The 17,821-nt window shown below is 41.9% G+C and overlaps 1 protein-coding gene across 5 annotated transcripts in view; it reads left to right on the top strand.

Moving 5' to 3' along the window:
• Positions 1 to 428: 428 nt before the first annotated feature.
• The window catches only part of HPCAL1 (hippocalcin like 1), a 110,773-nt gene continuing 93,380 nt past the window's right edge, over positions 429 to 17,821 (top strand). Inside the window, exons 1-2 of one of the 5 annotated variants that reach the window (XM_084826648.1) lie at positions 429 to 570; positions 1,016 to 1,179. The gene's annotated coding sequence lies outside the window, so the exon portion shown is untranslated. The other 4 variants (XM_084826651.1, XM_084826649.1, XM_084826645.1 and 1 more) reach the window with 4 other exon arrangements.

Genomic DNA, 17,821 nt, shown 5'->3' with positions numbered 1-17,821 from the left:
GCGGGTCGGTCCTGGATTGAAAAGGTTGCCAGCTATTGAACGGTGCGCCACACAATAGTTTGTGTAGGAAATGCTCATTTGCCATCGTCGTACACTGAAAGGAGTGGACATGTCTGCATAACGGGAGAAAGGAGACAGACCCCTGGCAACCAGAACCGGCAGAGGTGGGACGACACTTCCAAGAGGTTCAGACGTTGGCTCAGAGCAGAGGCAAAGCCCGGTCTGCCTACACGGTAGTGGAAAGGGGCCAGGCAGGAGATGTATTCGAGGGTGCGAGCCGAACCTCCGGCTCTCCGCGCCTGGTTTCCAGCACACCAACTCTCCTTACGCAGCCAGCCAGCCAGCCAGCCAGCCAGCCAGCCAAGCAGCGACACCGGGTCACTTTGTTTTCTCAGGACTTCCTCGTAACTTCCTGCCTACCCTAGGCTAGTCAGCGTGGGGTGTGTGTGGAGGGCGATACCAAGTGCGGCACTGCAGTGGGGGGCGCCAAATTTCTCCAAACCAAACCCGGTCGCTTGAGGGAAGCACCTTCCCTCTTCCTGCTGGCGGCCCGCCGTCCTCGGAGGGCAGGTGAGGAAAGGGCAGGAGGGAGGGCGGCGGCGCGGGAGTTTAGAGCCTCTTTCCTCGGCGGGCCACCCCTTCCGTGGCGGCGTTGGTCCGCTCTTTAATCCAATATGCGCTCGCAGCGGGTTGAGCGCCTCTTCTTTCCGCTGCGGGCGTAACCCGGTGCGGAGGTTGTGCCGCTCCGAGCGTTTCCTGAGGGCTCGCGGTAGTAGTGCTTGTGGTTATATACGCGCTATGGGGCAGTGAGCACGGCCCATTAATAGCCGTCCGAGGAAGCTCCGCACTGGCCGGCTGGAAACTTCTCTCTCGCTCTCATACTCTCTTTCTCCCCCCCCCCGCCTCTTTCTTTCTCCCCTCTGCTTCCTCCCCCTCCCTTGTGTGACTCTGCTCTCGTTTCCTCTTGGGCTGTTTCTCGCGCTTCCCGCTCTCCCTCACTTTGCTCCCTCGCCAGCGTCGAAGCGGAGCTGTTGCCACTGTGAGGGAGCAGCAGCAGCAAGCCAAAGGCGGAGTTCCTTGTCACCACCAGCAACGAACCTTCTCCTTCCAGTGCCACTCGGCGTCCTGCAAAAGCGACAGCTCCTGTGAGAGGGAGAGGAGCGCGCAGCCAGGAGACTGGTAAGGGGGCTTGAGCGTGAGTGAGTGGGCTATTGGGACTTGTTCCACCATTCGCCACATACTTCTCTCCCTCTTTCTCTGGAGTTGGTTGTCTTCTGTTTGTTCCCCCACCCCCGGCGGCCCCCGCTCGTGATCCAGCACATCCCTCGCCCAAGTGAATTAATTTGACTCGTGCCCTCTTCGAATTTGGAGAGCACAACTTGACAGGGACTGTTCTGCAACAATGTCATTGTGGGACTGAAGCGCAGGCACTTTTGCAGGAGATTTCTATTTCATCCCCCTCCCCCTTAAAAAAAGAAGCAGCTCCAAGCATGGGTGACGATTTAGGATTGACCGCTGTGTAGCGAGGTGTGTTGGGTTCTTGCAAGCCCCTGACCCTAGATTAATGTGACCAGTTTGGACAGGGAAGACCTTACACTTTTCCAGCTGCCTTCGAGGGTGCCTGCTAGTAGCTTTTTTTTTTTCACCAACACGACTCCTGTGAGTCTGCTTTCCATTCATTTTGCAATAATGCTGTTGTGGTCTCTTTGCTTTTTTTGGTTACTTCTTCGTGATTTGTGGTTGTTTTAAGCAAACTGTAACTTCCTTACATGCCAGCGAGACCTTTCTTGCTAGAGTCAAACGCCTCTTCCAGCTAAGTCTTCCTCCACCCACCCCAAACACCCAGGTACTTAATGCTGCATAAAGGGTGATGATCCTTTGCTTTGGACTGTAGGAAATAGCAAGTTTTTCAGTCTTGTAAATCTAAGTCTGGATGTTTGGTGCGTTGTGATTGTGAGTATGCAAGTTGTCCAGTGCAACAAAAGAATATTAGGGTGAAAGTAATTCAGAGTCCGCAAGGCTTGCATTAAGGGTAGTTAATATTTGACTGGATGTACAAATGCATAAATATCAAGCTGCTACATGCTTTAAAATGAAAGTTCCTAGCTGCTGTCCTCTAAGTTGCCCCGTAAAAACCCTTTGCTTTCCTTTTTCTCTGTCTTAAATACTTGAATTTCTTTTAAGATGGAGAATCTGGCTGTCTAGATGTACATCAGCAAATGGAAACAGTTCTTTAAATCTCTGATTTGTGAAAGGGATTTCAATGGCCCCCTTGCTGGAAAATATTTCTTGTCAGAATTGGCTAGATGGCTTATTGAGGCAATATACTTAAGTCTCTGGAAGGATTTCTGAGTTCCATGGGAAATGACATTTAAAATAATCCACTTGCTCTTTCAAATGACGTTCCATACAAACAAACTTAGCTACAGAATAAGCAACAAAACTTAACCTGTCAGTATCTGAAATATCACACACTAGGTGCTTCCTGATGAGACTTTGATTGTGCAGTTGCCCTACCTCAATTACGGAATTTTACAGGGGGTCCAGATGATGATCTCTTCCATTTGTAATCCTCCCATATTTCCCCACCTCTCCTTCTGTCTTTTATTTCTTGCAACAGAAAATCCATTAAGGTGGGAAAGAAGGAATAGCTGTCTTTTGATCGGTGGAGCCATCAGTCTGGAAGCACCCACAGTCTCCTGCTGGTTTACATTACAGCTAAATAACTTAGTATCTCTTTTCCTTTTTGATGGGTAGCTTACATTTCTAGCCTAAATGCATCTCCTACTTGTAAGTAGCATTGATTTCACTGGAGCTTACTTGCACATAGCTGTGCAGGATCACAGCCATGAAGCCTGATGCTGCATTAGTTTGTTTATTCAGAAGTAAGCCTTAGTGAGGTTAATGGTGCTTGTTCTCAAGTAAGTGCGTGTAGGACTGTAGCATTAATATGTGACCTGTACATGAAATCTTAGCCAAAAAAAAAGTTACCACTGGGTATGTCAGGCAGTGTCAATGCTTCTTGCAATGAAAGGGCTGGGAAAGAGATAACATTGCTCTAGTCCCTACGCTAACATATTCTTCAAGTTAAGGAGCTACCTTGAGCTCAGATCTTCCTGTATTTTAAATTAAGCTATAGTGAGAATGCAGGGAATTTTTGTTGTTGTGATGTGCCTTGCCTTGCATGGGTTCTTGCCAGTGTCCCATTCAGTGTTTCCTGCTGTCACTAAAGAAAAGCTGTGACAACAGTTAATCTGTTGTGTCTTTGAAGTGTCCTGCCTATTGGTCTTTGAGATCTGCTTTCACCATGGGATGTTGGCTTGTATGACTAACCCATGCCTGTTGCCCTTATATGTGTGTTTGCATATTCCAGACTGCCTGGGCACATGCCAGTCAAAAAAAGGCTTTAAATGACAAAGTAGCAAACTTCTTTCTAGACAACCTGAACCACAGCTTACTTCTCACTGGGTTACTTAATGGTTCCCTCATGGTCCCTAGTCACCCTCTTACATTCCTAATCCAGCATTCCCCAACCTAGTGTCCTCTAGATGTTTTGGACTACAAATCCCACCATCCCTAGCCAGCATGGACTGTGGTCTGGGATTATGGAAGTTGTAGTCCAAAACATCTGAAGAGTAGCAGGTTGGGGAAGACTGCCCTAATCTCTGTCCAGTTCGAGGTTAGACGGATCGATGTAAATTGAAAAACCCGCTAGGAAGAGACTCTGACACATGTGAATTCTGTATAGCATCATTGGTGCTTAACAAATATTTAGTAGGAGAGGCATGAAGGAAAAATGAAGAGGGCCCTGGTTTGCCCTGACTTAAGATATGCTCAGTTTTTGTGTATGATTTGCTTTGCACTTCGGGTGCAATCCTACGTATGTTTAGACAGAGAAAAGGCCTACAACTCCCAGGATTTCCCAAAGCTGGCTGGGGAATGCTGGGAGTTGTAGGCCTTTTCTCAGTCTAAACATGCGTAGGATTGCACCCTTAGTGGCTTAGATGCTTATGTGCTCTGACAAGCAAATTTAAGAATGACTGAATTCTCTTCTCCAGCAAGAGGTAAATGATTCCTTGGGTGGAGTGTTCCAGAGAAGTGGAATTTAGCTGTAAGAAAGAAAACACGTTGTATCTTATTTTTCATTAGATCAGAGCAAGAAATTCTAGTAGAGATATTTGTGGGTGAGACACTCTTATTAATGTGATGCAGCTCAGCCATTCCAACACTTCAAAAATTGATTTTGTAAATTAAAAAAACACACATTTGAGCTTAATGAAATGGAAGATTTTTAATATTACTTGTGGACTTGTATTTGCTGAAATAAGAAAAAATGTTATCTTAAGGTAATTTTAAAAAGTTTTGGTCATTGAAAGAGAGAAAATAGCACAATGCCTGTATAGCAGGGGAAATATTTGCTGTTTATAGCCCAACACATTTGGAAAAGACAAATTTTAGGAGAGAATTGAGAATTGCTCTGCTTTTTTATTTTTCTTAAATTCTGTTCTAAATTTCTAGATTAAGAATACTTTGAGAAACTCTTCTTGGGCTGCAATCATATACATACTTACCTAGGAGTAAGCTCCACTGAACTCAGTGGGACTTAGTTCTGAGTAGATATGTACAGGATTGCACTCTTAATGTGCTTTTATGTTCCTACTATCTCAATTTTGCAAAGGCGATAAATGAATGTTCCTGCATCCAGCTCTATGCACTTACTCCCAGTGAAGCCAATAGGTTTTATGACATGTAATTGAAAACAGGATTCCATCTAAAATCTAGTTTGTAGAATGTATTCCTTACAGAATCATTTCTCTGTATGTTCTGAGAGGTTGTGCTTCTTTCTGTATTATGCATTCTGAGTGTGAATAGGTATTAATTTCAATTGGGTTTTCCAGTGAATGGAGCGGAAAACAAATCCTTGGTGGTTTTGTTTTTAGATAGCAAGCTTTTTATTATCTATACTTAATAAATTACTTCATCTCTAATCTGTTCCTTTGCCTCATATTATATGTAATGAGGAGGGAGGGAGCTCAATTCACAGTGGAGTTAATTTCTGCTGGCAAGGAGTCATTTATCTCTTCCTCAGAGTGACTGTATTAGTAAGGTAATGTTGGCTACCCCTGGTGTCTGTGTTATAAATTTTTTGAGTACTTCTGCATGCAGAAACCCATCAGTTAAACTTTAATGAACATATGTTTTAAATAATGAACATACGTTTAAAATCAGTTTGGATACGTCAGTATTCTGCCTTTCTGAATTTTCACTAATGTACAAGATGGCATATTATTTTAACTTATTGCTAATGAAAAAGTTGTGCTAATGTTGAGTTCCATATATGCTTGCTCATTTGATTATTGTAGTTCAATGTCTTCCTCCAGTTGTCGTGCTCTACTCTATAGAACAAAAGTGAAAGAAAATTTGTAAAAGAAATTGATGGAATGAAATGCTCTCCTTCCCCCCAGCAGAAAGAAAATGGCAAATGCTAAAAAACACATGTTTGGAAAACTATCTAATTTCAGGTAGTGTATATAGTTATATGTGGACCATTGGATTTCTAGGTTTGAACATCCATTAATTTTGCCCGATTGCTTTTCTTTGTAATATCTGAATTCATTAGTGCTGCAAGGTCCATGTCTGAAGCTAAGTGGCTTTTTAATCAGTGAAGTACATTAATTCCCCTGGAGTCCACTATTTGGGGCATGTAGTTCCTACTAAAATGTTATGCATAACTTATAATTAGACGAGTGAGGCCTACAAGTTTTGCAGCAACTGAATGGTCAACCACAAAGTCTGATCTGTGACTTCTACAGCATTTTCTTGACTAGACAAAAAAAAAAAAGGACACTTCTGCTCAGACTATTTATCCTCAGAGGAATAATCATGTGAATTTCAAATTCCAGTCAGCTTCTGTTAGCCAACATGGTCTGTAAACCATGTTATAGACAGATGTGTTTTGAGAGAGGACAAGGAGAAATCTGCAAGCCTGTCTATGGTCAGTAACGGTTACCTTAAATATTGTTTTTAGCTAGCTTTTTAATATTTCAAATAACTGTCAGTTAACAGGTTCATCCATTGCTACTTTTGAGGGTTTTGAAGAGAGGGTTGTTTTCTCTTTTGCAGTTGCATGGAAGCCATATAAGAAAATGGATTGAATGATTTGATAGTTAATTCTGTGTTGAGGAAGAATGGACAGTATAGGATATTTGAAGTCACTGTTGGCTATCTAAATTCTTCTTGGCAGTCAGAATAAATTTGACACCTATAGAACAATCCTATGTATCTACTCAGAAGTAACTCACATTGAATTCAGTGAGGCTTACACCCAGGTACCTGACTGCAGCTCTATCACTGTTTACATTTGAAATTGAGGAAAAGGCTCTTACCCCACCCCCACCCCCAATACAACCTTAAACAGCTGTCACAGTACCAGAAACAACTGTGGATGAACAACAACAACAACAACTGTGGATGAACAACAAGCTCGTCATTTTTAGAACCACACTTGGTAACTTTTAAATACAAAAGAAAGTGAGTAAGCTAACCAGACTTCATACTTGCCCCACTGGGACAACTACCACCACCCAATCTATTTAAAAGAAAGTGTATCCTATTTTTCTAACTGGAGAGACTCAAAGTGCCTTTCATTAGAACTAGGAGGAAATGGGTTTCTGAGGATCCAACAGACAGGAGTAAACTGATGGGATTCCGTGCACACATTCTTTAGTTACTCTGAGTGGATTCCCAAACCCCTGTAATGATCATCTTCTGTGTTATATCAAAATTAATACCTGAATATCTCAAAGGTAACATATCTAAGCAGCAGAAGACTTTGCAGGCATTGGAATTCTGAATAACCCAGGGCCCAAAACCCCAAGTACCTAAAATTAGATTTGCCTAAGAAAACAAGAATGCAAATTAAAATATATAAGAGAGTTTTCTTTAAAAAAAAATACTATATGATACGATCTTACTGTATTTGCAGTTTTACACTGTTGTATGAAGAATGAAAGGCATAGCAAACTGATACATGTTAACAACACAAGTTACCTCAGCTCATGATTTAAAGAGCAAAGGTTTTGCCTTTGGCTCTCTGATTAAGAGGTTTGGACATTCATTCAGCTGGTGGCTGTGAAAAAACAACAATGCTGGCTAAAGCAGGAAGAGCGTTAGTGGGGAAACTCATAAACTGACCGTTGGATCAAGTATTGCTCTTTCATTACTTGGCCTCTTCCATTGCACCAGGAGTGCAATTGGATACATGCCTTGGGTTGTGATTGTTTTATTGGACCAACTATTGTGTGACCAGAATTGAATGAGATCTGGTGCTACATGAAGTCTTCAGTCAAAACAGAGCTCCCCTTCATATGTGTAGACAGCAGCATGGGAACTGCTTTTTATGATCACTTGTGCAGCTAGGGCTGGTCCTTGGTGCCAGGATCCTGCAGCCTCCCGCCCCACTGCCATTGACCACCCAGACAGCAGCAGGTAATGGTGCAACAGCAAACAGGCCTCATGTCAACACCTGGACTGACATGGGCATGCCAGGGCCAGCCAGGGCTGACTCTGATTGCTGCAGCATCCCTCTTCCTCCTTCTCTAGTTATAGTCAAGGGGTGGATGGCTGGACACGTACATGGCTGCAGATGCTCAAGTTACTGTTTTTACTTTTCCTGCTTCTTTTCCTGGATGTGCCTGATCTCATCTGATCTCGGAAGCTAAGCAGGTCAGCCCTGGTTAGTACTTGGATGGGAGACTGCCTGGGAATCAGGCTTCCTGCACTGAGCAAGGGGTTGCACTCGATGGTCTTGCAGGCCCCATCCAACCCTATGATTCTGTGTCTATGTATATGTGGGGCAGCAGAAGCAAACTCCATTTTATTCCTGTGATCAACATGTTGCTGTGATTTAAGTGTGCTTAAAATGTCAAACTGAAGATGTGCAGAAGATTTCTTTTTCTATTATTATTATTATTATTATTATTATTATTATTATTATTATTTCTATACCACTCCATAGCCAAAGCTCTCTGGGCAGTTTACAGTAAATAATATATATCAGGGTTGGTAAATGGTGTTCTAACACATCCAGAATGTAGAAACAGTTGTAAAGCATGGAATAATGGTGTAAAGCATGGAATGATGGGGGAAAATATGCATGGCAATTTAAAGTAATTCCCCCCCACCCCACCCAATAAGACTATTAAGTCCAGGGTCTGAAATTGCTTAGCTACACCACTGTTCATGATGTGATGCCATGTTGCATGAGTGCCCATAGGAATGATGAGTGCTGAGTTAATATTATTTATTTATTTATTTATTTATTTATTGCATTTATATCCCGCCTTTTTTCCTCAAGGAACCCAAGGCAGCATAAATAGTCCTCCTCCTCCTCAATATTGTAGCAATGTAGAAAGACACAAATGACAATGTATAATTTTTTTTAAAAAAACCCACAGTATAAAATCCTTAAATACTACAAATAGACCAAGTTTTATATACCCAAATTTTTATTTGTATATTGTGACACATATGTCTTTGTTACAATATTTTAGACATTTGCACTTTTTAATATTAAACAATATTGATAGTGTATATTCATGTCAGTTAACTCAGGGTTTTATTAACAACACATATTAAGGGCCATTTTTGCTTTGTTATTGCATGGGAATGATGAGCCCATGTGGGCAAGGCCAATTACATACTTCTTTCCCACATTCACCACCCTGCAAGAAGGGAGCATGCTGACTGGCTGAGGAAGAGCTGGTTGATGTTTCCTGTTCACATAGTCTCATCATTAGCATGTTCATCTGTCCACAATAGCATCACATCATGCAGAAGCTGCTCCCATGCTGTTCATTGAATGTGTGAAGGGGGCCTGAAAGTCTGATATTTTGCCTGAAGAGCTCAATATTGAGTGTGTATATAAAAATGAACTGTTAACATATTTCATTTTAACAAATGTTAAAATCTCTGAAAAGCAGCTGATGAATCTGGGCTCTATGCCAAGAAAGAACCTATCAGTCTGTATGTGTGTGTGCGCACACGAATGGAGAGAGAGAATGAATCTATATGATATATAGCACACATGATTTCTTTATCTTATTTATTTAAAATATTTTAAGCCGTCTTCTACGATAAGCCTTCCCAAGTCAAAACCTGAAACCACAAGACAGAATAAAAAATAAGAACAATAATAAACATAATGATAAAATCAAAATTAACAGTTAAAACTGGACCAGACTACCATATACACAAGTGGACCAGTAGAATCTTAATTATAAGCCAAGGCAAACAGTTGAGTCTTTAGGGGTTGCTTGAAGGTCTGTAATGATGGGGCCTGGCAGACATTAATTAGAACAGAGTTCTTCAAGCAGGGAAGCCACTGCTGAGAAGGCCCTATCCCTTGTGCATGCCAGCCTAATTGCTCTTAGATGTGGGCATACAAGTAAGGCCTCAGATGCTGATCTCAGAGGCTGGGCAAGTTGGTATGGTGAAGACAGTCCTTCAAGTAACTGGACCCAAACTGACAAGGCAGTTACCAGCAGTTTAAATTAGGCCTGGAAACACACTGGCAACTAGTGCCACCTTCACCCCCTGAACTTCCTCAGTTAGCACTGAATCCAAAAGAACTCCCATATTTTTAGAGTACAAAAAGCTTTTTAATTTTTATCTGAGTAGTGGTGGCTCTGCATTTGTATTGAATTCTTTATGTATAAACATGATGGGCTATAGGACCACAGGACCTTCTTGCATTTCCAGTTCACTGCTTCAGTGCTTAACTTTGAGCTATGGGAAACAATGCCTATGGAAAGTACATTGGACAAGATATTGTTTTATTTATATTGCACACCATTCTTCCAACCTATCCTTTCTTGAAGTTCTTCTAGGCTGCTTTGTATGGACTAGAAATGGATTTTTTGTGTGTGTGAGATGCATCACATCTGCATGTCTTATGTTTTGCTGAATACTCTTGTGCAGATGAGCTGTAGTATATACTTTCTGCTTCTGTTAAACAAAAATCCTTTGTGGTGAGCAATCTTGACCTATTTAAGTTCTCATATAGACAGCTAGAACTCTGTCAAAATACAAATACTTTTATTTTTAAACAAAGATTGATGAAGTGCCTGGGATGAGGAAATGCATTTTGCCAGTGCCTTAGATTTTTGGCATGTCTGCTGTGTAAACTCAATTTATAATTGTTAGGGAATGGGGGGAGTGGGAGGAGTGTGCTCTCTTGAGCCAGAAATCAGGTATGTGCATGGGTGTAAAGCAAGCTGGTCTTTCCATGGTCTTTATTTTAGTTCATTTCAGGGCTGAATGTGCTGTATTACTTCCAGATATCTTTGTCTTACAGCTATATGTTTGTATTTTTCAGTTTTATAAAAGTGTGCTAAATAGAATTCCGCTATGTATGGTTGAGGTCTCATCTGCATGTGGGAAAGAACCCTGGTAGTTTCCAGCTGCTGTAATATCTGCAATCAGTCTTAATTTTGCTCAGCTGTCCACAATTTACTTTCTGTTCTTTAAGCAGCTTTTTGGAATTAACAGTGTGTTTCCTAGAATTGCCTTCTGAAAATTGTTGGTAGCCTTGCATTTTATATTTGTGTATTGTAAAGAGCAGGGGTTCTCACTTCCCTGCTTTTGCATATCCTTCAGTCCACCAGTTTGTGCATGTAGGCGAGAAACCCATCATCCCACTCTGCTGTGCACTGTATATGAGGTAGAATTTACTCTAGCTTATTGCCATAGCTATACTGTGGCTATACCCATCCCATCCATATAATTATAGCCAGATTTGTCCAGTCTGCCTTAAGGCTTCAACATCAAATCTCAAAGCTTTCCATGCCCCCCTGGGGTATACATTAAATGCGTATATTAAATGCAGGATAAAGAATGAATTTGGACTGTGAGAGTTGATTAGTATACCCATTTGGGAAAGTTGCAGCATGTTAAACATATTCAAATCACATTCCCACTAATAATTCCTTATTATTATGAAACTGTGGGAGGAGTCTGAGGGCACAGAAGTGGAAACAAGAAGTTGGGGTGGGGAGAGAGAACTGCAACTCTGTTTACTTCACTATCCTGGCCATGTTGACTTGAAAATAAATCCCACTGCATTCATTGGGGTTTACTTCCAGAAAACTGCACAATCCTATTTATGCTTACTCAGAAATAAGTCCCACTGTGTTCAATGAGGCTCCCAGAAAAGTGTCCATAGGACTGCAGCCTTAATAGGTAAAAAGGAAGTAAAACATGAGTTATTCTCCATTTTGATCTTTCTTGTTTTTCTTATTTAATGAAATAGGCATTCATGCATACATTTCTTCAAGAAGGGAAACGTCAGCATATGTTTTTCTTAAAAAGTAACAAACCAACCCTGTAATATATACAGAATGTGGTTTTGTATGTGAAATGAAGATACTTTTGACAAAAATAGCACTCTTTTCTGATCATTTTTCCCTCTCCTCAACCAGTGGTAGTGAAGCTGTTCAGCACTGTGAATGGGAAGGGCACCAAAACCAATTTATTGCAAAACAATCTTGAGTTGGCTTCCTGAAAATGCACAAATTGGGAACCCTGAACTTCATATGTTGCAACTACAGTAGCATAATCATTTCCACCTCCCCCATAGATATTGAACGAAACACTCACAATGTTCTATGCTCTTTCTACCCTACCTCCCAAATGTGTACGCATGTAAAATCTTGTTAATCTCTAACCTAAATTGCTTGCTTGTTGAAACAATATTTTCTGAAGAAAATTAGCCAAGGGCGGACTGGTTGGCTGTCTTCCATAAGTTGTAGAGAGTAGGGGTACTTAGCTTGTCCTGGCAAATAAGGGTTTAACATTTGTCTACCACCACAGACTCCCAAGGCCAGTTGGAAGACCATTGAGTGTAGGACTTCAGGTCAGCCCTCTTCACTTGGTTTGGATCTTCTTTGTTTGAAGCAGATAAAAAAGAATGGGGAGGCATAAATATGCTTTCCTCCCCCACTGCCCAATTGCTTTCTGAGTTCTATGACTGTGAATGAACATGGCTGCCCCAGCCTACTTCATCTCCTTCCGTTCATGTACTGTTGCCCTTTCCCTCTTTCTAGGTGTCTTTAAAAACATTACAGAAAATATTTGCGTCTGTGTCTCCCCTAGTATAACAAAATGTTTTCTTTTAACATTTAAAGGATGTAAGCATGCAGGACACATCTGTGTAGGAGCTTCAGCCAAATGCAGCTCTCACGTGATCATGAGCATGTTCTGTGCTTGCACAGAAGTATCTCCTGGGGGACGGACCATAGCTCAGTGGTAGAACATGTGCTTTGCATGAAAAAGCTCCCATATTCAATCCCTGGTATCTCCATGTAGAGCTGCGAAAAATCCTTGCAGCAGCTGTCTAGGATATCAGGCAAGTCAGTGTAGACCAGGGATAGGCCACCTAATGCCCTCCAGATGCTTTGGAATACAACTTCTATACTCTGTAACCAATGGCCATGCTGGCTGGGGCTTATGGGAGTTGTAGCCCAAAACATCTGGAGGACAGCAGGCTGCCTACCCATGGTATAGACAGTTCTGAGCTAGATGGACATGGGGACCTATCTCTTCTTTCCATGTGTAAATCTGTCCTGTGGTTCAGTATTGGATTCCTTTGCATTCCTTGTGTTTTGCAAAGTTCTACTTAGAATTGCAAGATGTCATTTATTTTCAGCCCTCCCCTGATGGTCCTTATTTTAGAATGGCATCACAAAAATGTTTGTAGACTTTAATCTTGAAATTGGCAATTTTGTAAGGCAAACTAGATGTTCGGCAGGCAGAGGAGAATAGGGTTGAACCCAGTTCTTATTGATTAAATAAAAAACAGTCATGAAAGCTTTTGAGATGTTTAGTGTTTTTCTAATCTGAATGGAAGGAGTGATTTAAAGTTAGTTTAATCTTGAACCCCAAGGTTCATCTACTTGGCATCCTTGAATAGAAACTGTCCCAGTGGCCTGGAACATCTTGCAGCAGCTGAACACATTGAGTTAAGTGACATGTGTAAATATTTCTGCATGAGAAAAGATGGAAAACCAATTGACCAGGTTCATGGCTGTTTGGGGAAAGTTCTTGGATTTGGCAGAATTTTACTGTCTGGTCCGATTCTCTCAGAAGGAAATTACATATAAAATGGGAGTGCTTGCTTGGGATTACAGCCTTTAGCACAGATGCTACAAAGGAAAAACATGGCTAGGAAGTCATGTGGAAACTTTTACAGAAAGGCAGAGCCAGGAAAGTCATTGTTGATAGTGTCAAAGGCGTATTTATGTATTATAATCTGACTTCAAAGGTCATACAGATATTACTATATTGCCAAGAAACACTAAATCAAGCCAGGCCTTGAGAAGAAAGAGGGTGGGGTGGGGGGCTGCCATGTAATAGGAAAGTTGAATTAATAGAAGATAATCGAAGATCCCAGTTGATAGCAGAAGTGTGACAGAGCCTGAGCACCTCACCCCAGTGTCTCTTGAGCCTTTGAGGGGGGCCACCACTTCTTCCCCCTTCTCCAAAACTTATCTGGAAGTCTTCGCAAGATAGTCTCACAATGAGGCAAGTTGGCCTAATTCTTCAGTTATGCCCTTGAATGTGGCTGAGGCAACATCCCAAGTGCTGGGATTCCAGGAAGTATAAGTTTCCCAGGGCTCCTGCATCCTGGTAAACTATACTTTCCAGGGATCATGATACGTTTATGCCGCTGTGGTGGCACTCTAGGGCATAATGGAAGCATTGATGCTAGCCCTCCTTGTTGCCAGTGCCACTTTTATGTAAGGTGTGGGAAAGAGATTGGCTATATGATAGTGTGCACAACCTAGTCCTTTATGAAACTGGCCCAGACTTTGGGAAGGTTGGCAAAACTTTGGGGGTTTGGCTGTGTCCATAATTAGCTTGAGGGTTCTGACTGGAAATATCTGTTTCTATCCCCCATTACACAATTTGCCACCATTCCCCCACTTAAAAAACAAAACAGAACTACTTTCACACCATCTGTATCCTTAGTGGAATGGTGAGAGATGTACAGTCCTGAAAGAATGGAATATTCTGGTGGTGGTCTCCATCAGTCTAATAACCCCAAACATTTTTTCTAGGTGCAGTACATTGGTATGATTTCAGGGAGGCACATGAGCAATACAAACACACGCCTTACTGGACATTATTTCAGCATTGTGTAAAAGTAATTGGAGTTATGTTCATTGTGGTGTATATTATTACTGGCACTGGGAATCAGCTGCATTTTATTGTTCAGACTTAGTGCTATGTAACTGTGGTGGTTTAACTAACGGAACAATTTGGTATAATTGATCCTAAACAAATGTCTGAAATATTTTGTTGTAATTTGCAAATTGAACAGCTTTAAACAATTCATTCATTTTCCTATGTTGTCATTAAAGGGGTTAAAAATGATTATACCTTCATACAGATTCTGAACACACCCTATCATTTCTCTCTCATGCTTTGATTTGGTTAAAGCAGTGCTTTACGCTCCTCAAAGGCAGTTTTTTGTACATTGTGTAGTGAATACAATTTACATAAATTACTTGGGGCTGAAAATAAAATTGAATTTAGTGCAAATGTTTACCAACAGTTTAGCTTTTGTTTAAAAAGCAATGTTTCTCAGTTGGTGGCAAAAGCTTGAAAATTACCATGAAGTACTTGGGAGCTCAAATTGCAGGGCTCTTTGGCTAGGATTTTCACTGATCAGGTAGTACAGATTCTATGCCTTACACCTCTGGAGAGAGCAATTAGCTTGGTGGGCACAGGGGATAGAGCCTTCTTGATGGTGGCCCCACACTTGTGGAGTTCTATTCCAGCTGAAATATGGATGGGCTGATTACAGGCCTTTAAACACCTATTTGCTGCCTCTTAAAAGCATACTATTGTGCTGCTGGTTTGCTTTCTGACTTTTATTATTGTTCTGCTGGGCTGTATGTTATTGATACTACTGTTTTCATTGCTCTTTCATTGTTAATTCCACCATAGTTTTACAGTTAAATGTGAGTATTGATTGTATTATAATATGTTGGAAGCCGCCTTGTGAAGGTGACCTAAAAATATCTTACATAAATAAATAATTTACAGAGTATCTTGCAACCCGAAAGTCAATCATTGCCATAATTGTCAAACCTGGAGGAATATGTGGCGAGGAAGTGGGATTGAATCTACTGGCTGTACCACAGGCCTCTGTGCATGCATACAACTATGCACACAGAAGGGAATCCTGGGATGACTGTGGTTTCCCAACAGCTAGTACAGGCCATACACATAGCCTTAGATTCTTTTCTACCTTCAATGTGGCATGTCGATGTTAAGCTAATAGGACCAGCCAGAACTATCCAACTGTCCCTCTGCCCATTCAAGTCAATGAGTGAAGATTAAGGTGAGGCTCTGCTGAACTGTAGTGTGTGTGCGCGCATGAGCGCACTAACCATTTTAAAAGGCATCCCCAAAATCTCTCTCAAAAGATACCAAAAAAGTCAGAGTTGGAGACTGCCTTAAACTGTTCTGTGCAATTAGCTTCTCTAAACAAATAGCTCACTGCTTGTTGTTTAGTCGTTCAGTCGTGTCCGACTCTTCGTGACCCCATGGACTATAGCACGCCAGGCCTTCCTGTCCTGCGTTCCCTCCCGGAGTGTGCTCAAGTTCATATTCATTGCATCGGTGATACTATCTAGCCATCTCATCCTCTGCCGTCCCCTTCTCCTTTTGCCTTCAATCTTTCCCAGCATCAGGGTCTTTTCCAGAGAGTTTTCTCTTCGCATTAAGTGGCAAAATATTTGAGCTTCAGCTTCAGTATCTGTTCTTCCAATGAGCACTCAGGGTTGATTTCCTTTAGGATGGACTGATTTGACCTCCTTGCAGTCCAGGGGACTCGTAACAGTCTTCTCCAGCACCACAGTTCGAAAGCATCAATTCTTCGGCACTCAGCCTTCCTTATAGTCCAGCTCTCACAGCCATACATTACTACTGGAAAAACCATAGCTTTGATTAGACGGACCTTTGTCGGCAAGGTGATGTCTCTGCTTCTTACTATGCTGTCTAGGTTTGCCATAGCTTTCCTCCCAAGGAGCAAGTGTCTTTTAATTTCATGGCTACAGTCACCGTCTGCGGTGATCTTGGAGCCCAAGAAAGTAAAATCTGTCACTGCTTCCATTTCTTCCCCTTCCATATGCCAGGAAGTGATGGGGCCAGATGCCATGATCTTAGTTTTTTTAATGTTGAGTTTCAAACCAGCTTTTGCACTCTCCTCTTTCACCCTCAACAAGAGGCTCTTGAGATCCTCTTCGCTTTCTGCCATTAGGGTGGTATCGTCTGCATATCGGAGGTTGTTGATAATTCTCCCGGCAATCTTAATTCCAACCTGTGATTCATCCAACCCGGCGTTTCTCATGATGTACTCTGCATATAAGTTAAATAAGCAGAGCCTATAAGCTGCTATTTAAAGCAGTCTTATTGTTCCAGTGTTGATCTTCTCTATTCAGCTCCTTCTGCTAACAATTGCATCCCGAGGAGTATGCAGCCTTATGCAGCCTTGTCGTACTCCTTTCCCAATTTTGAACCACTCGGTTGTTCCATGTCCGGTTCTTACTGTTGCTTCTTGACCCTCGTACAGGTTTCTCAGGAGACAAGTAAGGTGGTCTGGTACTCCCATCTCTTTAAGAATTTGCCACAGTTCGTTGTGATCCACACAATCAAAGGCTGTAGCATAATCAATGAAGCAGAAATAGACGTTTTTCTGGAATTCTCTCGCTTTCTCCATGATCCAGCGAAAGTTGGCGATTTGATCTCTAGTTCCTCTGCCTCTTCGAAACCCCGCTTGTACTTCCGGTAGTTCTCGGTTCGCATACTGCTGAAGCCTAGCTTGTAGGATTTTGAGCATAACCTTGCTGGCATGTGAAATGAGCGCAATTGTGCGGTAGTTTGAACACTCTTTGGTGTTGCCCTTCTTTGGAATTGGAATGTAAACTGACCTTTTCCAGTCTTGTGGCCACTGTTGAGTGTTCCAGATTTGTTGGCATATTGAATGCATCACTTTAACAGCATCATCTTTTAGGATTTTAAATAGCTCAGCTGGAAGACTGTCATCTCCACTAGCTTTGTTGTTAGTAATGCTTCCTAAGGCCCACTTGACTTCACTCTCTAGGATGTCTGGCTCAAGTTCAGTGACCGCACTATCATGGCTATCAGGGACATTCAGATCTTTCCTGTATAGTTCTTCTGTGTATTCTTGCCACCTCTTCTTAATCTCATCTGCTTCTGTTAGGTCCCTGCCTTCTTTGTCCTTTATCATGCCCGTCTTTGCACAAAACGTTCCCTTGAGATCTCCAATTTTCTTGAAGAGATCTCTAGTCTTTCCCATTCTGTTGTTTTCCTCGATTTCTTTGCATTGTTCATTTAAGAAGGCCTTCTTGTCTCTCCTTGCTATTCTCTGGAAATCTGCATTCAGTTGGATGTATCTTCCCCTTTCTCCCTTGCTTTTCGCTTCCCTTCTTTCGTCAGCTACTTGTAAAGCTTCATCAGACAGCCACTTTGCTTTCTTGCATTTCTTTTTGCATTCTTTGGGATGGATTTCGTTGCTACCTCCTGGGCAGTGTTACGGACCTCTGTCCATAGTTCCTCAGGCACTCTGTCTATCAGGTCTAATCCCTGAAATCTATTCCTCACCTCCACTGTATATTCATCAGGGATATGATTTAGGTCATACCTGAATGGTTTAGTGGTTTTCCCTACGTTCTTCAATTTAAGCCGAGATTTTGCAACAAGAAGCTCATGATCTGAGCCACAGTCAGCTCCAGGT

Source organism: Heloderma suspectum, chromosome 1 (assembly GCF_057233095.1).
Source record: "Heloderma suspectum isolate Gila_16-S chromosome 1, 16-S_ref, whole genome shotgun sequence".
NCBI classification, from domain to species: Eukaryota; Metazoa; Chordata; class Lepidosauria; order Squamata; family Helodermatidae; genus Heloderma; species Heloderma suspectum.
The sequence above is the reverse complement of the archived record's forward strand: the minus strand, read 5'-3'. Positions and strand labels throughout refer to the sequence as shown.